Here is an 11070-nt window from a genome sequence, read left to right as displayed (position 1 = left end):
CGACTTGGCAGCAGCAACTGTCCTAAAGGAAAAGTCAATTGAAAGGACTGCTATCCTGCTGCTTGTCTTCTAAAATTAGACAATAGCGGCGCAGTTCTGCTCTGTCCCGCTACCTCCAGCTTCTGGCGGTGCTGAGCACAAGCAGTCTGGCACAGTCCTGCTGCTGCTGCTGCTAAGTCGCTTCAGTCGTGTCCGACTCTGTGCGACCCCAGAGACAGCAGCCCGCCAGGCTCCCCCGCACAATCCTGACCACCAAGAGACACAGGCAGTACAGGTATGGGGCCTCCCCACCTCCCCCCAGCAGAGCCCACACTGTAAGGTAGCCTAGCGTCTCTAAAGATGCTGTTACTAGCGGAAAACCTCACAGGAGGGGTAGAAACAGCTCCAGACATTTCCCCTGGATTTGCCTCTTATTTTGGAGCCACAAATCTTTTATAGAAATACTAATCTAAGGTAAAGAATCCTCCTGCAACGCAAGACATCCAGGTTCAATTCCTGGAGAAGGAAGATCCCCTGGAGAAGGAAATGGAAACCCGCTCCAGTGTTCTTGCCTGGAGAATTCCATGGACAGAGGAGCCTGGCAGGCTAGAGTCCATGGGGTCACAAAAGAGTCGGACACGGCTGAGCAACTAACACTTTCACTTTCTTCAACCTTAGAAAACATCATTTCACAGAGCCATAGAAATTGCGATTGCTTTCAATGGACATTGACCAGCAAGAGAGTGTGCCGGCCTAGGAGCGGGCAAGGCAGGCATCGCCAGGGACTCTGTGTGCTAGCTGGTGCAAAGACAGCCTGGGCAATGCTGACAGCTCCTGCGTGTACTTGGCATCCTGAGGGTCTCAGAACAGCAAGGCTCTTCATGTCTACACACAGGAGTGCAGCCAGCTTCACAAACACCAAAATGCAAAGAAAGGCCCCCTGCTATCTACACAGCTATTAAACTTTCCTTTCAAAAAGCATCATCGACTATGATCCAGGAGAGCAAAAATTGATACACTGTACTCACCAAAACTCAAAATTTGCTCCTCAAAAGACACCACTGGAAAATGGAAAAACAAGCTCCAAACTTCGAGAAAATACTGTGAAACCATATTTTTGAAAAAAGACTCATATCCTGACACAGACTCTTACAAATCAACAATATGAAGACAACCCAGTTCTAAAAATGGACTAGTGATTTGAAGGGCATCTTATAAAAGAAAATATATAATAGTTAATACACACACAAAAATGCTCAGAAGTCTGTCATTAGAGGGACGCAAATTAAAATCGCAGGAAATAACATTCCATACCCACTAGCGGAGCTACAACCCAAAGGCAGATGCGGGAAAATGTTGGTGAGGATGCGGAATGACTGGAGCCCTCAGCACACATGTTGGAGGAAACGTGAGACGATGCAGGTCTTAGGAAATAGGTTGGCAGTTTGTTAAAGTCATTCTCCATCTGACCTAACAATTCTTCTCCCAGGCATCTACCCAACAGAAATGAAAATACATGAACACACAAAACCTTGCACTCAAATGTCAGCAGTGTTATTCACAGCAGCCAAAAACTAGAAACAATCCGCTGTCCAGCGGCGGATTCAGTGAGTGGAGAAAAGTGCTCGATATAGCCATTCAAACGGAGCACCGCTCAACAGCAGAAGTGACTGAAGCACCGATCCTGGCTGCAACCTGCATAAACAAACCACTGTGCTGAGTGAGGAGAGGCAGAAAGAAAGAGCTTACACCGTCACTTCCGTGTGTACGAAGTGTCCAGAAAAGGCAAATCTGTACACACAGGAAGTAGGTTTCAGTTGCCTCAGGCTGAGAGTAGGAGCAAGGATGAACTGTAAGGAAAATCTGCTCCGGTGATGGAAACGTTCAAAAAACATTTTGAACAATTCAGCGTGTTTCCTAACACATAGTTCAATTGTCCACTGATGATGGGTGAAATTTAGGGTGCGCAAATTATACTTCAAAAAAGAAATTTAGAAAGTAGAAAACCCAATGATATAAATAATGAAAGGGAAACTTGTTAAGAAGAAAAAAAGCGCCACTCAACAGTTGGTGGCTGGCTGTTCCAGGTGACCTAGGCTGGACCCGAGGAGTCATAAATCACACCCTGTACTTGCCAGGTCACCTGGGGCCAGAGAAAGGAAGCGCAAACGGTGATGGCAAAGAGCTAAGACCTCACTCTTCTCTCCTGGAGGGAATGCCGCATGCTGTAGGGTTTCATAATTAGTAGAAAAGTAACGGAGATTTAAAGCCAACTTGTATCTCTTACTTTCTACTTGGGGAGAGGACACTGAGCCAGGAAGACAGTGATGTTATGGAACATTCAGACTTGTTTACAACCCTGCTGATATTAGACCCTTAAAATGTCCAGGTGACAGTGAGTAAGTAGCTAAATTTCATGTAATAAAAAATGAAAATAGGAGGATTGAAAAACAACTAGGTAAAAATACATCCAGGGCCCTTTAAAAACCAGTCTCCTCAGAGGTGACAAACAATGTTTCATTTCATTACTTCTACAAAGGTTGCACAGCTCGTTCCCATAATTAAACCTTTTTTACTTTCTTGTAAAACGTAAACACAAGCCATGGAGCTAATCTACTGCTTAGAAGGCATATATGATATTCAACAGGAGCCAAGTACACGGCGCAATACCATTCATACATTCAGAAACGCATTTCTGAAGCTCATAGCTCTTTGGCAAAATTTTCGTTAGATATGTTTCATCCCTTCCGACTTACATTCTTAGAACTTACAACCTACAGAGGATGTGCATGAATAGTTCGATGAATATCCATACACCCTGCACGGAGATTCGCCCAGTGTTTATATTTTCAACGTTTGCTGTCTCTCTCTTTTCTGAATTACAGACCGCATGAAGCTTTATCCCGAAATACATTATCATATGTCTCCTGAGATCAGAGACAGGATCCAACCCAAAACCACACAGCACGTTTTATTGACGTGTCTGTTCAGTCTCCTTTTTATCTACTCAGAGAACAAAAACCAAGTTTTTTTTTTTTAAACTTTTCATGACATTGATATTTTTTATATTTTTGACTCTAGACCAGTTTCTTCGTAAAATGTCTCCCAGTTTAAAATGCCGGATCTTTCCTCATAGTTTGAACAAGATAAGCCAGGGGGCAGGAAAGCCACATCACTGACGGCACGTCTTTCTCCGAATGTCTCGACAGGAGGTATGTGATGCAGCTTGCACCGTGATTAATCATATAATTTGGTGATCTGATTCAGGAGGCCTCTGCTAGATCTCTTCATAATACAATTATCCTTTTCCTTTTGCAATTAATAGGTAACTTGTGGGATTTTGCGGGTATCCCATTCCACAACAATCTATCACTCTATGACTTAGGTATCCTTTCTTGCATGAATCAGCTATCACCACAGTGACTGTGAAGTGATTTCCCAGTTCCATCATTTTCTATGCTTGCTAACTGATATTCTTCTATTGAGAAGTTTTCCACCCCCATCCTGATACCTTCCCTTTCAGCTTCATTTCTGAACATAAAACACATGCCCTGTGCTATTCATTCTGATGCTCAAATTGTCCCGGATTTGGTCAAAATACTTCTGACATGTCCCTACTGTTTTGGGGGGCGCTCCCTGACTTTCTGGCATAAAGAGATGCCGAAGCTCCCCATGTACTTCTCCTGCTCTTCTAGAAACTGCCATTTCTCAGAGCAGCCCTGGTTCCTTTCAGGGAAGAATGGCATTGAGAAGCCAAGACCAAGACAAGAGGGCGCTCTTAGTGACTGGACTGTCCGATCCTTTTCAGTGGACCGAGCTGGAAGGATAACTTTCTTAAGCTGTGAGTTCATCCTTATAGTTCTCTAATCCCAACCCAACGCCACAGGATTCTCTCTGCCTCGTCCCCCATTTCACAAAAGCATCTCCCTCCAGTTCATTCTTTAGGCCTAAGAATGAAAGAACAAGATAAAACGCTTGCTGTGAAGTAACGTTTACGCTTCTGTTGAGTCTGTTCTAAATAACTGGGAAAAGTGAGGGTATTCAGGCCCAAATGTTAGCGATTCCGTTGCACAGCATGAATCATCATTTTTTCCAGCTGGAATTTGAAGAAGGGTATATTAATGTTTCCATTCTTGAGGACGCTTTTCTACCTTCTAAATTAGAAGTGAATTTTAAGAGCTAGAAGGAGCTCATGACAGGAACGAGGCATGAAATTACAGAAGTGCAAAGCCCAAGCCATGTTCTTCTGACCAAATGTTGGCCTGCTCTTCCCGAGAGGGTGAGGCTGAGGAGAGAAACTTTCCATGGGAGAACAGTGCAGCAGAGGGTGACGGTGGCTGGCGGGGAGCTGGGTAACGACGCCCCACGCTCTCAGGGGTGTGTTATTTCTTATCAAGGGTAACAGTTGCATCTTTAGGTAGAAAATAAATCTGGCTACTATGTAATGCTTCATAATAGGTTTCTAGGTTTTATCCCCTATATTCAAAAGTATTGACATTTCTTGGTGCAAAAGGACCGTAGCAGCTGGTAAAATGGTAAATGGGCATCACAAGTCCCAGCTGTTACACAGGAAACATTTTGAACGTACGTGAAGCTGGCAGGGCTCAGAGCAGCACACTCCGGCACTTCTGGTTGGAGTGGAAATTGCTCTCATCTTTGGGGAAGGCAATTCTGCCACGCTCTGTGACCCCACGATTGCATTTCTAAGACTTTTGCCCCAAAGAAAATAGAGTTGCAAAAATAATATCTTTGAAGCTATCGATGATGACATTATTATATTTAAAACACTGAGATAGAACATAGGTACGAGCTGGTTGAATAGCTGTGGTCCTTCCATAAGAAAGAACATCATGTTTCTATTAAGTCACACGCAGAAGAGTATCTAACAGTGCCAGAAAAAGTGAGCGTGATAGCTAGGGCAGAGGTTGTGGGGGTGGATTTGCCTCCTGCTCACCATCGCCAGGGGGTACTGCCCTCTGGGTGCCAGCCTCATGAAGGGGGAGGGAGGTCTATCAGGCCTCTCTGCTTGAGGGTGAGCCCTCAGCTCGGGTAGGCCCCGGGCTCGTGACGGACGCTCTCAGAGTTGGCAGAACTGGCGAAAGCGCTCGGGGCAGGACCTCTCGTGCTGAGGTCCTTCTGCCCTCTTTGGATTTGCATTTCCCTCGGATTGTTCCCAGATAGCTCCTATTTTCATGCTTCCCTGCTAGCTCAGTGGTAAAGAATCCACCTGCCAATGCAGGAGATGAGGGTTCAGTCCCTGGGTGGGGAAGATCTCCTGGGGGAGGAAAGGGCAGCCCACTCCAGTATTCTTGCCTGGAGAATCCCACGGACAGAGGAGCCTGGCGGGCTACAGTCCACGGTGTTGCAGAGGCTGACATGACGTAGCGACTGAAACAACAAGCTCCTGTTTTATCAGGTCTCTGATACTTTAAAGAAGATTTCTAAACCACCTTATTCAGCATTATTACTCGCTTCCAGCAGTTACCTGTATTGATCTGTCTGAACTTCCCAGCTGCCATTATTGGAAATGGAAACCCCTTGAATTTTTTTTTTTTAATTGAGGAGAAATTTGTTAACAGTGCTTGGTTCCTAGTTAGACCGCATCCCAGCCCGTACACGTAACATTCCTGCTATGCCCCCTTTCAGTCAATTCCTGTCTCAATGACACTGATTTCTAACACTCAGCTCCCCTAGACTTGCCTGCTCTCAAACTTGCAAGGGACTCACCGCCTGTGCTCCCTGCGCTGGTTTCACTCCCTCAGCATGGCATTTATGGGAATCCCATGCGGTTTTGCAGTCCCTTCTTTTCTAGTTCACTGTAGCATTCCATACTACGAAGGACCACAATCCATCCATCCTGCAGGCTTACAGTGTATCCTGGTCTGTGTTTTGCTATTGCAAATAAAGCTTCTATAAACACTCTTCTATAAGACCTTTTGCGGGGGGCGCTCCGCATAAAGAAAGAGGCAGTGGAACTTCCCTCAGCAAAGCTGAGGGGTCCCGAGGAGAGGTGGGCCTGCTGTCCGCCAACTCAGGCCCTCGGCGAGGGAGAAACAATCAGACGCGACAGGCATACCATCTAAGCAGTTCCGCTTTATTGCCACAAACTCTTGGTCTATATAGGCAAGCAAGGGGGTTTTGCGAGGGACTTTCCATAGTTGCACCAATCATGTTAAAGGTCAAATCGTAATATGCCTTCTTTATAACGGAGTCTACGGTGCTCTGGCGCTGTCCACCTGCACAGAAATCAAGAGAGCCAATCCAAAACTAACATAGACCACGCCCCTATCTCTTTCGCCAGGCGTCATCTTAGTTTCCCACCGCAAAGCTAACCCATCTTTTTAACATTTCCCATTTAGGGCCCCACAACCTTTGATACATATGTCTTCATTTCCTTGGAGTACATACCTCAGAGTACAACTGCTGAGACGCGCGTTTAGTTTTATAAGAAATCGGCAAGCTTTTCTAAGAGCCCGTTTGAAGCTTCCCACTGCGTCCCACCAGGGGCACGTGGGCCTGTGGCCAGTCCGCATCCCTGCCAGCGCGTGGTCCTGACGGCTCCGAGAACAGCACTCATTCTCACAGGCAGGAAGCAGGATCTTGCGGGCTTTTAATCAACCTTATATAAATTACATAAACAATCTGCACCCATTTTAAAGGTACAGGTTGATGAGGATTTTTTTTTTTTTTTGGTTGCGCTGGGTCTTTCTTGCTGCACAAGGGCTCTCTCTAGTTACAGCGAGCAGGCGCTACTCTCTAGTTGTGATGGAGGCACAGGCAGTGACTTCCTTTGCTGCCGAGCACGGGCTCTAGGCGTGCGCGCTTCCGGGGGTGCAGCACGTGGGCTCAGCGGTTGCAGCTCCCGGGCTCTAGAGCGCAGGCCCGGTAGCTGTGGGGCCCGGGCTTAGTTGCTCCGCGGCAAGCGCCATCTTCCCGGACCGGGCATCAAATCCGTGTCTCGCGCACTGGCAGGCGGATGCTTTACCACTGAGCCACCAGGGAAGCCCTGGTGAGTTTTGGCAACTGCATCCGATGGTATAACCGTATCCTCAGTCAATATATACCCCATTTCTGGGCTGCTGCACTTAGCCGCTCAGTTGCGTCTGACACTTTGCAGCCCCATGGACTGTAGCCTGCCAGGCAAGAATACTGGAGTGGGTAGCCTTTCCCTCCTCCAGGAGATCCTCCCAACCCAGGGATCGAACCCAGGACTCCTGCATGGGAGACAGATTCTTTACCATTGGAGCCACCAGGGAAGCTCGTGAACACTGGAGTGGATCCTCCATCCCTTCTCCGGGGGACCTTCCTGACCCAGGAGTCAAACTGGGGTCTCCTGCATGGCAGGTGGATTCTTTACCAGCTGTGCCACCAGGGAAGCCCAGCACATTTCTATCACTACCCAAAAGGCCAGGGCCTGCGGCAGCTTTCAGCTAGTGAGGAAGCGTGGCAGCCGAGAGGTGCCCTGGGCCGGGCCGCCGGCCATCCCCATGCTTTCACACACTGCTGCAGTTTCCAGACTACAGAGGCGCCCTGCCGGGTCTACAGTCTCGCATGATCGGAGTCATTACACACACACACGCACACACACACACTGTTTCACGTCTGGCTTATTTTATTCAGCACAGCGTTTCTAAGACTTGTCCGTCTTGCTGTATATGCAGGCGCGTTTATCTTTTTCACTAAGTAGGATTCCACTGTGTGAAGAAACCAAACTTTGCTTCTTCCATTCCAGTGTTGCCGGGCCTCTGCGGCGTCTCCAGTCCGAGGTGATTACGAATGAGGCTGTGCTGACCGTCTGTGTCCAGCCAGTTTTCTGGACACATCGGGAGCATGTTTCCATCTCTCCTGGGTAAACCCTCTGGGAGCAGAATTACTGGATTATGTGGCAACGGTGTGTTTGCCCTTTTAAGAGACCTGCCAAGTGATTTTCCAAAGTGATTTTAACCTTGTATGTTCTCACAAGCAACGCTCGAGCTCCAACTGTGTTTTGTTTTCAACAGTATGTAATGTGGTCAATCTTATTAGTTTTCGGTCATTCTAGAGGGAGTGTGGTTCGATCCCTGGGTCAGGAAGTTCCCCTGGAGAGGGCATGGCAACCCACTCCAGTGTTCTTGCCTGGAGAGTCCCATGGACAGAGGAGCCTGGTGAGCCACAGTCCACGGGGTCACACAGAGTCAGAACGACCGAAGCGGCTTAGCACAGCAGTCGGCCTGTGGCGGCGCCTCACTGCAGCTTTAACACGCCTTCCTCTGGGCGTGTTTCCCGTGCTTTCCTAGCCATGCACCTTCTTTTGTGAAGCATTCTTTTATGCCTTTTGTGCATTTAAAAACAGGGGTATTTTGTCTTATTGTTGAGTTACAATAATTTTCTTTATATGCTCTGGAAATAAGCCCAGTGCAGATATATGTATTACAAATATTTTCTCTCAGGCTACGGGTTATGTTTTCATTTTCCCACAGATGTCTTTTGAAAAGCAGATGCTTTAAAATTTAATCAAGTTCGATACATATAGATATATATATATACTCATATATATATATTTTAATGAGCAGTGCTGTTTATGCCATCACTAACAAACTTTCACGTACCCCAAAGCCATGAGGATATTCTTCTGTGTTTCGCTGTAGAAGTTTCATACTTTTAGCTTTCACACATGGGCCTGTGGTCCATCTTGAATTAATTTTTGCCTGCGGTGTAAGTAGAAGCCGAGGTTCATTTTTTTCTCTGTTATTTACTCACTTTTGACGGGATCATTTGTTGAACTTTGCATTAATTTTAATGCCTTCCTAACAACGTCTCTGAGATCCTCCTTTACACATGCCTCATTTTACCAACCAGTCACTTAGCAGCTCCCTGTGAACCCCCTGCTTATTAATATTTCTGGAAATTCCTCAAAGGGTCGCTGAAATGTGCTGCCAGCTGCCCTGTGGACTGCAGCCCTCCTGCCCCACTGGGTGAAGGCCACTCTCAAGGCCCTCCTGGAAGAACCCTGGGCCCTGGCCCTGCTGCTGGGGCCACAGTAGGAGCGCCAGGGTCCGAGTGGGGAGCTCCCCTCCCCGGGCCAGGGCAGAGCGGGGTGGGGGCGGCCTCCTTCCACCGCAGTGCAGCTGGTCCTCCAACCCAGATTCGTGGCCAGGACGCCCAGCATCTCCTGAACCATCCTGATCTTCTTCCTGTAAGGTTCCAAATTCAGTTCCAAAGACGGGAAGGAAACAGACATCATGGCTCACCCTCCACATTCTATTCTCCCTTCAGTTAAAAACCAAGCTCTCCCCAGAGCCAGCCAGTCCTTCTTCCCAGCTGCAGTCCTCCACTGCTCCCAGGAGACCGTCCTATTCCCACCTCCAAACACTGCCCTTTTTCTTCATGGAAGGGTTCTCTGAAAGTCTGCCTTTAATCTTTCCATGACTAAAAGCCCCACTTGGGTGGTCTTTCTGGAAGAAACAGTGCTCCTGATGTGAACCTCGGGGCAGAGGGTCAAGCCTGCCCTTGACGCCTTCCTGATGGCTTTCACTCACAGTCCTGCTCAGACACACCCAGGGCCCCACAGGCCAGGCTTGGGGCCTGCACGGGCCTGTGTCACGGAAGTTGAGGGCAGGAGTGGACATAGACACGCAGGGGCAGTCACAGCGCCACGGGGTGTCTGCTAGAAGGGGCGGCGAGGCGCCAGACCAGCCTGGAGGGCCGAGGACGATTAATAAACCGGAGGGTAAGTAGGAACCAAGACACAGCTGTTCTCCGTTTGACTGGAAGTTTTAAAAAGCCAGGGATTGAAGTAGGATTTTTGCCTTTGTCAATTCACCTTTCACTTTATAGGGTAAAATGATCTGCTTTTTCCAACAATGTAATAATAACTAGTACTGACCAGTGCAATTCAGAAAGAAAAAGAATAAATGCTCTGGAAATGAAGAGGGACGGTATTGTTCTGACACCAAGCAGGCATCATCCTGCGATTCAATTCTCTTGACACCAGAGCTTTTATCAGAACCCACGGGGCAGGGCAGAGCGCCCCACAGGAATGACCCATTTCAGACTCCAGGCTCGGGGGCCAGCACTCCTACGGACTGGCTGCAGACGCAGGGCCCTGCCCTCCCCAGAGATGGCTGGCCCACAGTTCCAACCTCGAACTGTGTGGCTGGCCTTTCTGGTGACCAGCCCCGATCGTGAGACTCCCCCGGGACCCGCCAGGAGACACCTCATTGGCTCTCCTGTCACTCAGGAAATTCCAAGGATTTTTGAAGCTCAGTCCCAGAAACTGATTTCAAAGTTCAGATATATTCTTTTTGTATCACAAGTATCAACTAAAAAATCACTTAAAACTAGTAAAAGCCAAATATGAAATAAATTAATAAAAGTCAAGGCCCTTCTTTTATACCAGTAAGACCAGTAATAAAATAGAGCAATTCGAAGGCCTCGGTGCAGCAGCAAGAAGTGTACGACTTATTGGAATAAACTTAACGAGAAATGCGGTGCGGAGTGCAGGGGACACGGGAAAGTCAGGACAAGAAAGGCGGATGAGGCCAGGTTAGGGGAGAGGGCCCCTGCAGCAGGAAAGAGAACGGGCGACCCTGGGGCTGACTTTAGACGGCGGGGATGCGCGTCACAGTGGGGTTAACTGAGCTCAGAATGTCCAACATACCTTGGGTGTGAATGTGAGGGGCAAGACGACGCCCGAGGCTCGACAATACTGGCGGCTCATTACCCGGCAGCACTCGGGACCCGCAGCCACACTGAGACTTTCCTTGTGGCCACTGAACAGATGGCTGGTCTGAGAGCTGAGCCACACACACGACCGTCACCCCCACCGTGATTCCGGGGCCGGAGGACAGAGAGAGAGAACGCCAAGGCCGGCTGAAAACAAGACAGCGGGGAGGGACTGAAGGAGGAAGCTTCAGCCCAAGGTTTATTGCTTTATGTTGGTCTCATTCACTACAGTCTTATAACAGGGTTTAAACTTACTTGGTTTTATGTTGATTAAAAAAGAAAGTTTAAATCTGGATAGGGAAACTGGTATGGTTTATTAATTTTATTTTTCTAGTACCACCATCTAGTGGAGAAAAGTTTGAACTTCAGACAGAATGAGCTGGGGTT

The 11070-nt window shown here is 47.9% G+C and overlaps 1 protein-coding gene across 1 annotated transcript in view; it reads right to left on the bottom strand.

Moving 5' to 3' along the window:
- The window catches only part of MYLK4 (myosin light chain kinase family member 4), an 84407-nt gene extending 73673 nt beyond the window's left edge, over positions 1–10734 (bottom strand). Inside the window, exon 1 of the mRNA XM_069564010.1 lies at positions 10619–10734. The gene's annotated coding sequence lies outside the window, so the exon portion shown is untranslated. The remainder of the gene's footprint in view (positions 1–10618) is intronic.
- Positions 10735–11070: the final 336 nt, after the last annotated feature.

The sequence above is a fragment of the Ovis canadensis genome, chromosome 20 (assembly GCF_042477335.2).
Source record: "Ovis canadensis isolate MfBH-ARS-UI-01 breed Bighorn chromosome 20, ARS-UI_OviCan_v2, whole genome shotgun sequence".
Classification (NCBI taxonomy): domain Eukaryota; kingdom Metazoa; phylum Chordata; class Mammalia; order Artiodactyla; family Bovidae; genus Ovis; species Ovis canadensis.
This window is presented reverse-complemented; position numbering and strand designations above follow the sequence as displayed.